This window comes from Brachypodium distachyon, chromosome 1 (genome assembly GCF_000005505.3).
Source record: "Brachypodium distachyon strain Bd21 chromosome 1, Brachypodium_distachyon_v3.0, whole genome shotgun sequence".
NCBI classification, from domain to species: domain Eukaryota; kingdom Viridiplantae; phylum Streptophyta; class Magnoliopsida; order Poales; family Poaceae; genus Brachypodium; species Brachypodium distachyon.
The window spans coordinates 60447875-60464860 of record NC_016131.3 but is presented as its reverse complement, the minus strand read 5'-3'; the positions used below and the strand labels follow the sequence as shown (position 1 = coordinate 60464860).

Below are 16986 nucleotides of genomic sequence, written 5' to 3'. Positions count from 1 at the left end.
ACCCCTACTAGCACCGGCCGCGTGCGCATGCTCTCCATCGACGGGGATGCAGACGGCGACGCGCTATGGTGCAGCTCGAGTGTCGCCTTCAGGAGCTCTCTGGCGAGCCCACGTCGCCGACTACTTTGACCTCGCCGCTGGGTCCGGTGCCGGTGGGTTCCTTGCGGCCGCGCTCTTCACGTCATGCATGCCCGTCGAGGACGTGTCAGACCTCGTGGCCAAGAACCGGAAGCTCTTCTCTGGCCGCCATTGCGGCAGCGGAGGGCTGTTCCGGGCTCGCCTTGAGGCGGTGTTCTGGAAGGCATTCGGGATGACCTCATGGTTCGATCCCATGCTACGACGTGGCCACGGCGGCGCCCTTCGTCTTCTCCCGCGACGATGCCGTGGAGGCCGACGCCTTCGATTTCCTGTTGTGGAAGGTCTGCGCCGTGGCGTGCGGCGTGGGCCCCGCCGAGAGGGCGTCCCTTGATGGCCGCGCGCCAGACTCCGCCTTGTGCCACATCATTAGCCCCGTCAACACTTACAGGTGGGCCGGACTTGTCAGTTTGGCCGTTAAGAGAGGCCCGAGGCAATTAGGCCACGCGGTTGTGGTTTTCGGATAAAGTTCCCAGAAGTTGTGGTTAAGTGATAAGAGGGACACGACGGTTGTGGTTTTGTGATATTTTCTCAAAAACAATGGTATATGCTTTTAGTTATGAAAGAAGTTCATATTTCACTCTCAAATGTATGTCTGTCGACGCATAACCCCCCGAAGTCGAAAACGTTTATTTTTAACATTGAAATCCACAAAACCAGATAAATCACCACTTTAGGTGGTTTTCATACTGATGTGGCCAATTTAGGACGGTTTTGTTGCTGATTAGAATTTTTTACATTGCTGACCCTCTCAGGTGGCAGTTCTCCTTCTTTGGCAACCGTGAATCCCAACATTTTCGGAGCTCCATGAGCATCCACCGCCGCCGGTGCTCTGGCCCCTGCAGATCCTCTGGCCCGTTCCTTCCCTTGCCTTGCCTAGCCGCCTGCCGAGTGAGAGGGAGGTGCGAGGAGGGAGCCTTGCAGCGGGAGACGGTGCGTGCGCTGTAGCGTTTTCAGCCTTGCCGGCCGCCATGGACAACAAGGACAAGGAGCTGGAGGAGGAAGACGAGGAGGCCAAGCGCGCCGTCGTGCCCCCAGGTCTGTAGGCGCAGCTCCCTCTATCTCCCTCTCCCCTACTCCCTCCCTCCGGCCAGGCGCGCTGCGGCGTGGGGCAGGTGCAGCGGCACGAGAGGCAACGGCATGCAGCAGGGCTCGGTGCGGTCTCAAGAACTGTTTTGCTGGACAATCTGGTTCTTCAGTTTCGTATCTTTATCCAATAAAATTTCTGCTGCACCCATCCCTTGAATCATAGGTGTTGCTCTGCTCTAGCTTCTCTCCGTCCATCGAAACCAAGTATCGTAGCTGCTGCTGCTTGAGATTATCAGAGATTAAGCAAGTATACTTCTGATCTGGTGTGGTGTTTGACCAAGAAATTAGTACGTACTTGCAATGCATGGGTTCTTGTTCAGATCAATGTTGTGAGATATTTTGCACTGCCCGTTTGAACTTGTCTTCTACCAAGTGTTTTTAGAAAAGACGAAGCAGCGGCGGCGTGAAGAAGGGGCGAGCGGCGGCTGCGGCGTGCAGCAGGTGCAGCAGGGGCTTGGAGCAGTGGCGGCGTGCAGCAGGGGCTCGGAGCGCGGTGGCGTGGGTCAACGCCGGCGAGATTTGTGCAAGGGCACCGGGCACAACAGGGCCTAAGATGGCCACGTCAGCGGTAAAAAAAAGATCAACTCGCCTAATCACACTCCAAACTGCCTAAACGTGCCACATCAGCCCCGAAACCGCTAAGTGGTGTGATTTATCTGATATCTGAGAGTTTGGGGTTAAAATTAAACGGTTTTCAACTCCGTCTCAACTATTTGTGTCAAATCAATAAGTGATAGGACAAATAAAATATCAAGTGAGACGGTCCAAAAAGTGACGGACAGCCGCTGATTGTGTCTTTATTAGGACATAATCTATATATATTCAATGTCGAAATCTTGGAGAGCACTGCATTTCCATTTGCACTATTAACTAGATTTTCGTCGTGCTATTAGTCTAGTGCAGTAAATTTAGCATTATTCGTATTTGCTTAATGTCCCGATGCAACAGGTAGAGGATCCTTTAGTAGTGTTTTTCCCCTACCCTAGCAATACTCCTTTTCTCCTCTCGCTCGCTCGTTCTCTCCGAAAAATCCGTTGGTTGGCCAAGTGTCGTTAGTGTCTCTTGCCTCCCTTCCCTCTTACCTCTCCCCTGGCGTTGCTGGTGACGAGACCTGATCTCGGCAATGCCCAAATTATTGGACTTGTGTTTTACGAGAGCACAAGTGCCTACTAGTGATTCCGTCGGCTAACAAGGAGAGGGGGCACGATTTAGCCAGCTTCGAGGCCCTCAAGCAGGTAATACCCCAACTCCTGCTTGTCTGAGCTGTATTGATGGAGGATTACATGGTTGCCGATGAGGCTACGATGCGCATGTTGGATCTGGCGTGTGCGTATGAGAGATTGTATCCTCCTCGGCTCTCCCTCCTAGTCTTTTATATAGGAGCCTAGGTCTCGGGCGTAAAGTCTGGATTTGTTACAACTGAAAAGGAAACCCTAAATTATCTCACTTATCTTGAGCCGCCGCAATTCATGGTACTTGGGCTTCCTGGATAGTACTAGGCTTCCGGATGGGCCTTCCTCCTGAACCATAACGGGTATACTCGAGATGAGGGCCCATTCGGGCATAACCATGTAGTGACATGGGAAGGGAGGTTTGTGCTTGTATAGGAATAGTTAGGGCTTTGTTTTTTGCTATCTTGGCGATCTTCTTCAGAGTTTTCTTCGAATGATATGTGCATCCACTTCCTCACTTCTCTTCTGCAGTTCCGGCTAATGAGTTGGTTTGGGCTGTTGTGCCCTCCCCAATTCGACTCCTCCCTTTTCTTTCAATAATTACTACTATGGTTGTTTCTGCTCCCGCAAAGCATGAATTTTCCGAGATCTCTCATCGGAGACCCAGTAGATCTCCACTTCAGGTTCCATGGAATAGATATCTAACCTCTCTTCTCTCCTAGATCTGGCACGCTCCTTCTTTGACCTCAAATCTCGGAGATCCCCTTTGTGGCTATCAGGTCATGTCGATCTTGAAGATGATGGGCGACCATTGCCCCTATGGTTTCATGGGCCAGGAGCCCGGGAAGGCAGGTCGTTAGTGGCAATTTCTCCCTCCATGGCGCACAAGCTCCTGGTCTCCAGCATCAATGGCGTCATTGGGAGGGTCTTGTTCCTCCAGATCCGAAGGACTCCATCCGAGTGCTTATTCCTCATTGCAGGCGTCAGCCGGCAAGAACCCCTTGGTGTCTCTAGCGGCGATCGACACGGAAAGCACCCCTTTGGACACGTTGCAAGCAAAGTGAGCAGCATAGACACGTGTCCAGCATATGTGTTCATCAGAAACCATGTTGTAATTTATAATCTGTAGTACCTATAATATAAAGTTGATCCCTACTAAAATGCATTTAATGTTTGCAAGCTCAACATGCAAGGTTTACCACATTATTATCCACATCATGCTCATCATGCAACCCACGAGCAATTCATTTAGCTACCTTTTCATTTCCCTAAAATAGTTAATGTTCAAAAGTCATTTGGTTCTACAATATTCATATTTCTTTTGCATTTGATCATTTTATTATGATTTGTTCGTGTTTTATATGATAAGTCGTTTGGTTTTACAATATTTGTTTGCATTTGATCATTTGTTGGTAACATTATGTGCAAATAGAATTTTCTACGGCAACGCGCGGGGAATCACCTAGTTTCTTTGGATTCTTAAACCCAAAAGACTAGGTATTACTCGTACTAGTTTTTTTTAGTACGGCCATACATACCCAAATTCGGTTTCGGGGAAAATAGGCCTCATAGAACCTCTAGTAGTTACGGACCACGAACGATCCGAACTAATCGAGTTCTGATCAACCAAATTTGAGAATTCGGTAACGTCTCAATTCTGGCAGAACAGATACTGAATACGAAAACCGAACAAAAGAGAAATTTGAAACTTCGCGCAAAATTCATGTAAATAAGGGGCTGGTTCTTCGCGATTTCACATCGCACATCATCGGAGTTCGTCATTTGTCCACATACTTATGTTCTACTACATCTACTAGTTCAACATTTACCAAAAGTTAACTAAATTAGAGGAGCAAACACCCAAAAACAAAATGCTCCTCGCTGGCTCAGCCGGCTTCTTGTCCCCTCGTCGGATTTCGGACGATGACCGGGGGTGCTGCCGTCACCGGAGGCGCGGGGACGACGTTGGAGAGGTCGTAGGGCGCTGCGAGCATCCTCTCCTCCGTGGCGAGGCGGCGCGCATCGACTTCAGCGATGGAGTGCTTTGACGCCTCCTTCGGGCATGCGATGTCTTCGGGGTCGAACCCCGCCTCCGCAGCTTCTTGTGCCTCCGCCTCCGCCGCATCCTCGTCCGTCGCCTCCTCCGCCGCATCCGCCTCCGCCACCCCGACTATCTCCACCGACGAATCGGAGGAGGAAGAAGAGGAGGGCGAAGCCAATCACTCGCCGGCGTGGGGTGGACGCCGCTCGAGCTCCCCTCCCCGGCGGCGGTATAGCTGTAACGGCGGTCGAGATCCCCCTCCCCGGCGGGCGCTGAGGCCGGCCCACCTCACCCACTTGCGGGCTCCACGATTGCGGCCATCCTCGAACTGGCGGCGCCGGGCTTCTTCCTCGGCGATGGTGAGCCGGCCGCTGCGGGGACCAACGGCCAGGCACGTGCCGCGGAGGAGATTGGGGCCGCATTTTGCCGAGGAAGCTTGCTGGAAATGGAGTGGGTGGCGGCGACGGCGGAGGGGGGTGGATTGTGGCGGAGGGGAGGTCGGAGTTGGAACCGAAAAGCCCCCTCCGAACGCTATATATAGTGTGCAGAAATGAAGCGATTCGGTGATCCGAATTAGGTTTTCAATAAATGGGCTCGATTCGGCAACTGGTTTGGCCCATTTTTCGGCCCAAAACCGAAAACCGAGTTCGGATCGTTCGGGTGGTTGGGTAACCGCTAGATTTGCTCTTGGATAGCCGACGGAGGGAGCATCAGTTATCACGGACTCTCATCTTCCCTCTCGTTTTATCATCCATGTTTTATCGGACGGCTGCCGTCGACCCGTCTGATCTCCACTCACCACCCCAACCGGAATCAAATAGCAGGAAATTTTGGAGGAAGAACCCTGGGGTAACCGTCGCCGCCGCCGGCCATGGCCGTAGCCAGTCCTTATCCCTCACCTCCTCGAGGTTCTGCACCCTCTCCCACTCCCTCTCTCGCCTGAGATTGATTGTAACCAGATCGAGGTTCCCGTGCGCTGATTAATCCTTTCCTTCCGTGCTGTTCTGTTAGGGCCAATGTCGGTCTTCAGTGTGCCTGGGGCATATGGTTAGGGTTTTGGCCCGTCTCTTAGTTTGGGTGATGTTCTCTGGTTAATCCATATTGTTACATGGAGTTGTGCAGAGAGACTGAATTTGGAGCTGCTGAGTGCCTATAGAGGCTGGCAGATTGAGTGTCAGGCTTCAATTGAGTGGTTTGGGTCTAGTGGGAGAAGTATATAAAGATAACTACAAGTGGTTTGGGTTTCTTTGCTACTATCTAGGATCTAGTCCACATGTAGTTGCTGTAATCAAGTTCTTTTGTAATTTAGTATTGGAAGAATTGGAGCCAATCAACAGAGCAGTTCAATCAATAATAATCATGATTGGTTATTATGTTTATAATCACTTATAAAAGCATGGTAGGTTCTAGATTGTAGGATATATTGTTTATGCAGACATGTGTATAGGACCAGGTAAGCCTCTATGCGTACCCCTTCGAAGAATAGAGATGCATAGTTTGATAGTTGGAACTTGTCAATTGCCAAAATACCATTTTCTCTGCAATAGTTTTTCAGTGCACTTGTGTTTATTTGATCTGAGTCAAATGACATGGCAAAATTGTGTTCTTATGACATTTTTCTTGTGCATTGTTCTGCACTCTGTTTTAATACAGATTATGCTGAAATGAAGATATTGGAGTAACCTCTTAGCACGAAAGCTGAGAGCATCCAGGGTTTCTTCAGTGTTCATGGAAATTATCTTTATCTCTATCTTTACTTTTCTAAAGATCAGAGTTGGTGGCTGCCCATTCACTCCGCCAAGATTGGTCCCTAGGCTGCTAGTAAATCACAGTAGTTGCGACCGATTCTATGTGATAGATTACAGTATCACGGTCTTGGGATTATAGTTGATTTGACGTATATTTTGAGATAATTGTTATTTAAAACACGACTAGGAAATATGAGGGCACAAGCGTTTAAAGTTTAAATAATTCATGCAATACACTAGCACTTAAGCAACTCATGCAATACATACTTTTAATTCCTTAGCAACATACGTGCATTTAGATAATTGAAGTTAATATATTGATAATTATACCGTTGCGCCCTTCTTATTTTCTTGATGTATTGGAGTTTGTCATCTTCAAATTTGAATTTCTATCTGTGTTCCAGACGTCTACCAGTACTGCAGAAGCCAATACTCATCAAAATAAACTCTACAAGTATAGTAGGTTCACCAATAGTCTAATGAAGGTTGGTGATCACAGGAGCAAAGCGACATTGAGAAATAAACTGAGTTTTATTATTACTATTATTATCCAAACATTACAAGTTGGAGCTCGTTTTCTCTTCTAGTTGCATCTTACTATCAATTTCACAACTTTACTATGGATTAATTTATTATAAACTAACCTTTGACTAGATCGATGATTGTCAACTCTCAATTATTTGTTGCATATGTCCATTTGCTTACCTTGTGTTGTTTGCAGTGGCATGGGTCCAGCTTTCCATCTTTGGTGAGGAAAAGTTGGAAGCAAGCACATCAATATTATCATTCGTGTAAGGTATTTTAGAGATTAAATTTGTTTGACATGTTCGCTAAATATGTTGTGGACTTGTTGAAAAAACATATATCCTCAGCATGATTCTTACTGTTTCATTGTCTTAGGAAATAGAATATCATGTGATCCTTATTGCACGATGCACTACTACTGAACCAAGCCATCATTTAATCCTAGTGAACCTCAATCTATGCCTTTCCTGGCTAGAAATTAATGCATGCAAGGGAACATCTTTGGAACTAATACTTCCTCCGTCCAACAAAGGATGTCTCATCTTTGACTAAATTTGAATGCATCTATACACTAAGTCATGTCTAGATACATCCAAATTTTGACAAACTTGAGACATCTTTTGTTGGACGGAGGGAGTTAGAAAATTAACCAACAAGTCAACAATAGAAGTTAAATAGAAGTAATGTCTCATAAGATGTATCATTATCATATTATGTATATTACATGAATATGTATATTGCATGAAACTTCTAAACATGATAAATCATTTCTACTGTTATATTCTGATAATCTGAAAGCCAATATAGGTAAGTTGATCATGAAGCTAGATACAGTGAAGACTGTTGTTGCTTCTGGTTGTACCATATTGTGGAAAATAATGTTCACTTTGAATGAGTTGTAATCAGTAATCACCCATGGTCTCTGCACAACGATTCCTGGTAGTCAATAAACGTCGTATATGTTATCCAATAACTGTCCTATTGTCTTGAACCAACTATTGTAACGTCTGCTTCGTACTTCTTAAGTTTGTAAAGAAAATAAATAAATTCAGGAAGCCATACCTGTTCCACAGCTAGTAAGAGAAACTACTGATGTTATGCAGGAGTCCACACAATATGGGAATGCTAAGTACTTAAGTTGATGTATATTTCCATTGATTTCAGTAGATTATTAAATGATGAAATTGTTCTGCCCAATCTATTCATTAGGAATTAAGGTGCTGGATATTTTTATTATCAATTGAAAACCTTATATAATTTGCATTATGTTTTCATACATAAACTGTTAGCTCAATGTAGCAACACTAATTTGTTTTGACTCAAGTAATTCCTTGTTACTCCCTCTGATCCATAATAAGTGTCCGGGATTTAGTACAAAATTCATACAAATTGGTACTACCTCCGTTCCATAATTCTTGTCGAAATTTTACATGTATCTAGACACCTTTTAGGAATAGATACCATTTTTTGGCAAATTTGAGACAAGAATTATGAAACGGAGGGAATACTAAATGCCCGACACTTATTATGGATCAGAGGGAGTATCATTTAAATGAATCCCGGTCATAAAATGATATAAATGAATATTGTATTCACTACTTAGTATGACTATTTAGGACCTAATTTATCCATGTGATCCACATGACCTACATCACTAGTTTGGTTTTGCTGCACATATAATAACCCTGATAAGATTTTCTTGCTGTCATTTTTTCTTGAACCCGTTCACAACATTCTATCTGAAAGTTCAGTTCAGACTTCATAAAATTTAAGATCTGCACCAGTATGCCTTTTTAGAATGCTCTGCATGCTGGACATAATTGTTGATTGTGCTTTTTTTGATTTCTGAAGCACTCAAACATGAAGTCGGCTCTTTTTTCCTTGTAGATTTGATGTGATAATTATTTTCGTCAGTACCTTGTTTCATGCAGTGGTGTAATACCATTTGGTGTATCTTTGTTAATTGCTGGGTATGATGACAATGGTCCACAGTTGTACCAGGTGTTGAAAAGTAACTCTTTATGTGCCCTTCTTCTTTCTTTATCTTTGCCAACGTTGAAGGCTCATTGAACCGGATCACTTTGTCAACAACAACCTGAAAGAATGTGATTTTTTTAGAAATATCTGTAGGAGAGGCTCTGATGGTGAGGTATATTAAATAGGAAAAGATATATGTACTTTAAATATTTAGAAAAGGGGGGGAGGGGGGGGGCTCCGAGGGCAGGGGACAAGACACAACACAGACCATTAGGTCACAGAGTCAACCAAAGCAAAGCAATCTAGAAGAACAGGACGAACTACCTCCTTATACCCAACAGTTTGGGACAAGACTTCCTGCTTAAGGCTATTGTACCACCTGCGAATCATAGGGACCTCTCTATCAAAAACCAGATCATTGTGTTGCTTCCAAATGTGCCAGCCTGCCAAAATAAAGATCTCCATGAAGCAAGTTAGCCTAAAAGTATCTTTGGAATTTATGCTAAAAACACAGCCAAAGAATAAGTGATCACTATCTTCAACAGTCAAGTCCCAAGAAATGCCGATCTTGCTCCAACAATTTCTGCTAAAAATACATCCAAAGAATAAGTGATCGCTACCTTCAACAGTCAAGTCCCAAGAAATGCTAATCTTGCTCCAAAATTTTCTGCTAAAAACACATCCAAAAAATAAGCGATCACTATCTTCGAGGGAGCTGGATCCACAAAGAACACATGAAGCAGAATTTTATCTGTGGCCTCTTGGTAATGATATCCTTTGTATCTAATTGATCGTTGATAAGCAGCCTAGCAAACACCTCCGGAACACATTTGCTTTTCCACACTCAGCTTAAAAGTCTGTCTGTGGGAAGATCTGAGAAGTGAAGCCTATAGTATTTTTTTTGCCGAGTATTCTCGAGTACCCCATGGGTAGGTCCAAACGTCCAGATTGTCGCCAGTGAGCTGAGTCTCATTTATGATTAACTGAATATCTTGAAACTCTTGGAAAGCCTGTTCAGAAAGGGGGAGGCTGAACAAATCCAGCAAATCTTCATAACCTCCTGAACCGAAACAATCTTGTCCTTGACATAAGAAAAGCATCTAGGAAAACGCTGAGCCAGTACACCACTCCAATTATCTTTCCAGAAAAGGGATGATCTATCCTTAACCTGACATGAACCAAAGTTTCTGAATTTGCGAGCCAGCTTCATTATGTCTTCCCATCCACCAAAAGGAGCCCTTGTTAGGAGTGGAATGCGGGACACAACTATCGTAGTAGAATTGCCAAACAAGGTCAACCCTGGGGATTTCCTGACGAAGTCTCTACTTTGGGCTCATATTTCGTTCGGTGTATTGTTTATTGTTTACTTAATAAAATGCTGGGCTGATCCATCAGGATCGTAATTTTCCTGGAAAGCATCAGCGATGGGGAGAAATGTGTCAAATTCAAAGACTTCTCTTGAGAAGAGGTAAGTAGTTCACAGTTTTCTCACAGGGTTTCCATAACATCTTGACTGATTCTTAACTTGCAGATACAAAGGGCAAATCTCTTCTGACAACATTAAATCTGGATAATCTGATCTGACCATGAATTCAAGCATGTGGTATACCGAATCAAGTTTGCCCCATCTTTCTCCTACTTGGGAACTTTGTCGTACTCAGTTTTTAGATATTTATCAGCTGTTTTGTTTCTTAGGTAGTATATGCTTGTGCTTCTACTTTTGTTTTACCCGAATATAGTCTCATAAGAGGTAAAACTTTAATCTACTGACATTGATTTCCCTTGCATCTGATGATCTATCGCCACTTTGCTTATGGAATCTGTTTGACGGAAGTACATGCCCTCCTGTTGCAATGAAATGGTTTATTACATGCAAAAATACATTGTTCTGGGCAACCGCAGAGATCAAAGATTTCTTGCAAGAGGTAAAGTCGTCCTTTGACAATTCCCTGATCCGAACAAGCGATGCAACTGGGCAGCTGTCCCCAAAGTTTCCCATGTGTATCTTTCCCAATTTTGTACACTGATTAGCTCCACCTCCACTGATGGACAACAAGGGTAACTTTCGTTGAAATCCGCGGATTGTAGGAAATCCTCTCAAATTGCTGCAGTGATCTTATTGGTGTTTTCTGTTTTCAGCTGAGGGGCATCAGAAACAAAATAGAGATCAAACCAGACCATGTAGGTAGAAAATTGAGTGTTGGTCGTTGTCAGAAAGCGTCGGATTCTCCCTAATTGTCAGCAGTTAGTCTTAGTCGAAGGTGTGCCATGTATGAGGAGATCTATCGCTGTCATACAAGATTATTCGTTCGTACGAAGTGTCCAGCTAACTTTCTAACTTATAAGCGCTGACTGACGTATAATTAGCCGACCGGCTGACACACACAGGTAGCAAATAGTGGAGACTCAAACAATGACCAGGCCTGTTCCGGTGGTTAGTGGAAGTCGTTGTAGGCTTGTAGCCTCTATGTCTTACTTAAGGGTGTTTCCGCATGTATTCAGTGTTCCTAAATGATTTATTTATTTATTTTGAGCTGGCGTTCCTAAATGATGATACTCTCAACCTCTTTAACCTCGCTTTGCTCTAAAGCTGGGGTTAAGACCATGCTCAGAGCGGGGCCTCGCTTGATGACTGGGAAGTAGATGTTAACGAGTGTGACAAGTTTAACATGTTGGACCCATCCGACTCAATCTCTAATCAATCGAGCAATTTCTGACCTTGAGCATGTACGTTCAGCCACAGGTTTTTTTTTCTTAATATATTGATATTGATATAGATGCACCTATATGGTTCTCTCAATTGGAGGATTGATTTGCAGTTTTCAGTGAACTTCACGTTAGCTAGTAGGAGGTTTGTGTTGTCCTAGCTCGTGCCATCTAGTCTAACGGGGTGGCTCTGCCACCCCAAGTATTTGCACCCTACTTCATAGCTACATGTTTGGTCTTTTCTCCTTTCTCTCTTAGTTAATTAGGTAAGTCATAATTAAAAAAAAAATTAAATGAAGGAGGAAACATGTGTGTGGCTGTGAAAAGGAAGGCATATACTTGGGGTGGCACCGTGAGGTTTGGCGTGTAGTCACACCAGCAAAACAGTAGTACAGGCTGGTCGTTGTCATTGGCCGGTGGAAGCCTCAAACTGCAGTCTTGGTCCATGGGTCGACCACGGCGGCAAGACAGTGGAGCTGCCACAAAAACGACGCTGGAAACCAAAATTTCGTTGCGTAGTCTTGCATGATTAATTTCTGTGTCTTTACTAATACTCCGTACAATAAAGTGCGTTCTTTCCTGCTACGTATTCACTCGAGTTTCAATCTTACGAATCAAACGAGTATAGAATTCTTTTATCTTTACAATTAGTTTGTGGTGGTCTGATCATCCTATTAAGACTACTATTACCTTGCTTGTTGCCAATCACTCATTCAATGTGGTACGTATTCTCTCCTTTCACAAAGATTGGCACGCACGGCATTTTGAGGTTTTACTTTGACCAACAACTAAACTAATGATATGATAATTAGGTGCTATAAAATTATATCATTGGATCCGTATTTAAAAAAACGATCTAACGGCATAAATTTTATAACATATAGTGTACATATTAGTGGTCTAATTGTTTGTGAAAGTTCGACACTGAAATGTGTGCGCGCCATTCTTTGTGAAAAGGAGGGAGTATATATGTTTCAGCATTTTGATTGTATATGATTGGTTTGTCATGAACTTTTGAGATAATTGTTTCTTCAAATAAATATTTTTTCGATAATTTTTTATTTATCATAAAATTGAAAAATATGAGCACATAAAAATTTTAAACTAATGTTATGTGTCTGCATGGCATACAATCCAATAGAATCCGTACGATTTGTTGACTAAAGAGGCCCTAAGGGTTTACTGGTCTGTGTATATCTTCGGCTACTCCAGGTTTTTCTTTTCTTTGATTCGAAACTGTGCATTTTGTTTGGTTTTCTAAATATGTTGCCTGAAAATAGCTAGGGATAAGAGGTTTTTGAGACCAACTACACAAGATCGCTTCTCATATAGTATAATTGAGTTTTTTGGGGTCAGTTGCTCATACCTTATAATTATGTGCAATTGAGTTTGTTTTTTTGCTATTTTCATCTCTTAATGCGCGCAGTTTTTTTTTTATGACTTGCACATTAAGGTTCTTAATGTGCAATTTAGTTCTTTTAGGTGAGTTGCACCTGACCACATGACCTCATGATGTGAAAATTTAGTTTTTTGGAGGTTGGTTATGCACTAAGACCAACTTTTGATGTGCAATTGAGTTTTTTGTATGTGAGTTGCACACGACTCCCTGGACATGATTATGACTTGAGTGTATTTGTTTTTTGGGCAAGCTGCATATCACCTCTTCTTCTAATGTATTTTCTCCGTCTAGAAATAAGTGACTCGGATTTATCTAGATTCGCATGTATCTATGCACTAAAACACGTCTAGATATATACAAATCTAGACAAATTGGTTTCACTTGTTTCTGGACGGACGGAATACAATTTAGTCTTTTGAGCCGGGTAAGTTGCACATTAAGTTTTTTGTATGTGCAATTAGGTATTTGTATGTGATTGTGATTCACACATGACTTAGATTTTATAGTTTTTCTTATTTCTCGGTCAACTTATCTTAGACACACCCTTGTAATATGTCTACGTTTCTACACCATAGTTCTATCTGTTTGCACTTTTCTAACATTTGAAATAGAATAATGCTGTCGAAGAAACGGCGAATAGTGCCTGGTCCCACTGACAGGTTGGGGGAGGAGGGAGGTAGTTTAGTTAGACCAGACCAAACGGGGCCATTAATCATTGACCCGTATTACATAGTGCCGGGACGATCGCGGAATCATTTCTACTCCACATGCATGGCAGCTCCGGCCCGATAGAAACTTTGAAGCACATCCCGGCCGCGCTGCGCTGCTACCATGCATAATTAGCACGCGATATCTCTCGAGAGTCGAGAGCGGCAGCCAGCAGAGACGACCGGATACTCATCCCCTGCTGCGTAAAGCGACCCCTCGCAAGGACCCATCTAAATCATTTCTCCCCGGGACTGCAAGCACACGCACGTCGATTATTGCGCGTATCAGCGACAACGCGGTTTTGTGTACAGTACCGTCATTCCTAGATCTAGTAAAAACCCAAAATCTTTCTTGAAGAACGCCCACTAAAGCCAGTAATGATGGATATAAAGGAATGCATGGAGTACTATTAATTAACTACGAGTAGTTCCGTCTGGCCGTCGTGTGATGGCCATGGATATATGCACGTGTTAGTTGTAGGTGCAACCAACGCAATCTGCTATCGTACGTGGTTGAACTAACATGCACCTTCCAAAGCCGCTATCTTGATAATATGGAATCAGATCAGTTGATCGTGGGGGGAAAAAATGCACCTTCCAAAGCCGCTAGAGGACATATGAGGTGGGGTTGAGATTATGCTCTCACGAAGCTGCAATGAACAAATTAGCTAGCCAGCTCGATCGTCATGTGATTTTGTACACAGTACAAAAGGACATGACTTTCCATGTTTGTTTTGTTTCTTTATTTTCTACTTCCTCCGATTCATAATAGATTTCGTATAAAATTATACTGAATCCCCGACATTTGTTATGGATAGGAGTGAGTTTTTTTTTCTAAGTGGACATGTGAAACGTGTTGTATACGTTCAGCTGTGATTTTCACATTGTTTCTAAAATGCGGAGATGCATGCTTAATGCTTTGCATCCTCAAAATGGGCTCGTTTGTGCTCCCAGTTATCCGTACGGATTCAGTAGTATGTATCGTCGTGATCCACGCGCTGCGAAACACAAGAGAAAAAAAATATATGCAGAAATACGAGCTCAAGGATCCTACACAAGAAAATAAGTATATACGTAAATACGTCGACAGAATTAAGGATATGCATCCCCCACCTCACCGCCGCCAGAGGATGCCGCAAAGCTCCCAAGGGGGGGGGGGGGGGCTTTCCCCTTCTTGGCGGTGGCGCGTTTCCCCATGGTGTCGCCAGTTCGGTGGCTCCAGTGCGAGGCGGTGGGTCCACGACGAGGCGGCGGCCTGCCGGTTGGCCTTCCGTGCGGCTCTGGGACCTCATGCCCGGTTCCATTGGGGGCGGACAACAGGGTCCCTGCGGGGCGGCATGGGGGCTTGTGTCAGCGAGGTGGCCGGAGTGAGCCGGCGGGTTGGCTAGGGCGGTGGGTCTGTTGGGCGTCGCCGGATCCATGGTGTGAGGGCGCCGGATCTGTGGTTGGATGTGGATGGAGGAGCTGTCACTACTACAAAACAGTCTATATGTGACGAGTCATCGGTGACGGGTCTTCCACGCCCGTCACTGATGAGTGGCATCAGTGACGGTCGCGTGCTCGCTCGTCACTGATGACCCCTTATCAGTAACGGGTGTGGTACGCCCGCCACTGATGACCACTCATCAGTGACGGGCGCGCGAGGCCCGTCACTAATGGTTTTATGTGAAGAATAACAAAATTCACAAAAACGCACACCAGTGGCGGGCTTTAAATCTAGGCCCGCCACTGATGACCCCTGGAGACATTTGAAGATTGATAAAATCATAACTAATTCATAAAAAATCAGAAAAATGTGATTCTTTTTGCTGATGTCTTATTTTTTCTTGCTTAACATGATGGAACAATAATATCAGATGGTAACATTTGAAAAATTGCTTATGTGGTACAATCTTGTTATTTCCCATAATAGTCGATCGTTGAACTTTAGGTTTAAACCAAATGACCAAATTTTTGTCAATTTTTATGCCATCGTTCATGATAATGTATCCATGTTTTAAAAAAATGTGCTTCTTGTCATGACAAACAATATTTCCAAAGAGGTTTACAAATGCTTGGTTAAATAAAATTATTTCCCATTTTTGTTATGCAAAAGTTCATTTTTCAGGCCATTAGTGACGGGTTGTTACGCTTGGCCCGCCAGTGATGCCTGTCTAAGCCCAGCTCTTTAATTGGGCCGGCCCATCATTTTTAGGGTTTCTGGGGACGGTATAAATGACCCACCCACAGCCCACCACTTCTCTCTCTCCCTCAGCCCGCCGCCACCCCTCTCTTCTCTCCCTCTCTGCTCTCTTCTCTCCCCGATCAAACCCACCTCTGTTCCTCTCTTCTCTCTTCTGCCCCCGACCCCAATCCTGGCCACCGCCACTCCCTACCCCGACCCGGGCCACCGCCAACCCCTCCCCCGACCCCGGCCGCCGCCGCCTCCTACCCCGACCGCCCCCTCAACCAACCAGTGGGTTTTGGGCTTCGTGGCATCTAGCGGGCTTCGTCGGCGTCCTGGAGCGGTGGTGGAGGGTGCCTTTGGTCAATCTTCCTCAGCTTTTCGGTTCGCTGCGATCTTCCTCCTGTCTGCGGTAGGTTGTTGGTGGATGAAGTGAAAGCCTTGCACTGCCTTTGTTGCTGCCGTCGACGATGGTGTCCGAGGACGCAGTTTTCCTTCTCGAAGGCATCGTCGTGTATCCCCTTTGCACCTCATCCCTGGCAATGGAGGTGTCTCCGAGCGAAAGCTTAGATCCAGTTTTCTGGACCGGGCAACGGTGGGAGGTGTTGTCTTTGGAGCCCTCGTATGGCGGTGGTCGAGGTGTTGCAGTGAGTGTGGCTAGGACTTGGTTAGAGATGGCGCACACATTTTGTACCTGTCGGGGTGACCTCTTCTTTGCTTCGGTCGCCGGAGAGGCCCAGCTTTGTCTACCTTCTTATGGCGTTAGGAGCTGCTCCTGTTCGGCGTCGTTGGAGCGGGCGGTGGTTCACTTTTTCCGGTTGCGAATTGTTTGTCATATTTGCTTTGTAATACTCACTGTCAAGGTTTTTGTGTGATTTTCCTTGAATAAGCCGTGCATTGTACGGTTTTTCGGCTCGGCTTTTCTTATAAACAGAGCGATTCTATTCTTCTTAATGAATTGCAGGAGCACCCTGCCTTCTTGACGAGGAGGTTCCGTCAAAAAATCCATCCTTGCAAGGCATGGTATATTGTGGTATTTCTTTCTTTTTTTTGTTTTTCTTTGGAGATCATTCGGCATCTGTAAAGCTGTGTTTCTTGGTCACGTGTATGCCGGTCTTATTAGGAGGTTGTTGTACACTCAATAAAGTTGACATGCGTGAGTCGATGTTTTTAAAACAAGTTTAGTCGCCTCGTGGTGTGCGCATGACATGCTCCTATGTTAGGAGAGAGCTGAGTATTCCTCGCAAAAAAGAGAAGAGAGAGCCAAGTATATACCTGGGCATGGGCGGCCCAGCCCAAAGCCAGGCATATCCTGGGTCTGGC

General features: G+C 44.8%; 1 long non-coding RNA gene across 1 annotated transcript; it reads left to right on the top strand.

Annotated features, from left to right (window-relative positions):
• The first annotated feature begins 4990 nt into the window (after positions 1-4990).
• On the top strand, positions 4991-11235 carry LOC112270056. Its single transcript, XR_002962369.1, has 2 exons — positions 4991-10745; positions 10827-11235. It is a non-coding gene; the product is annotated as an uncharacterized LOC112270056 (long non-coding RNA).
• The last annotated feature ends 5751 nt before the right edge of the window (positions 11236-16986 follow it).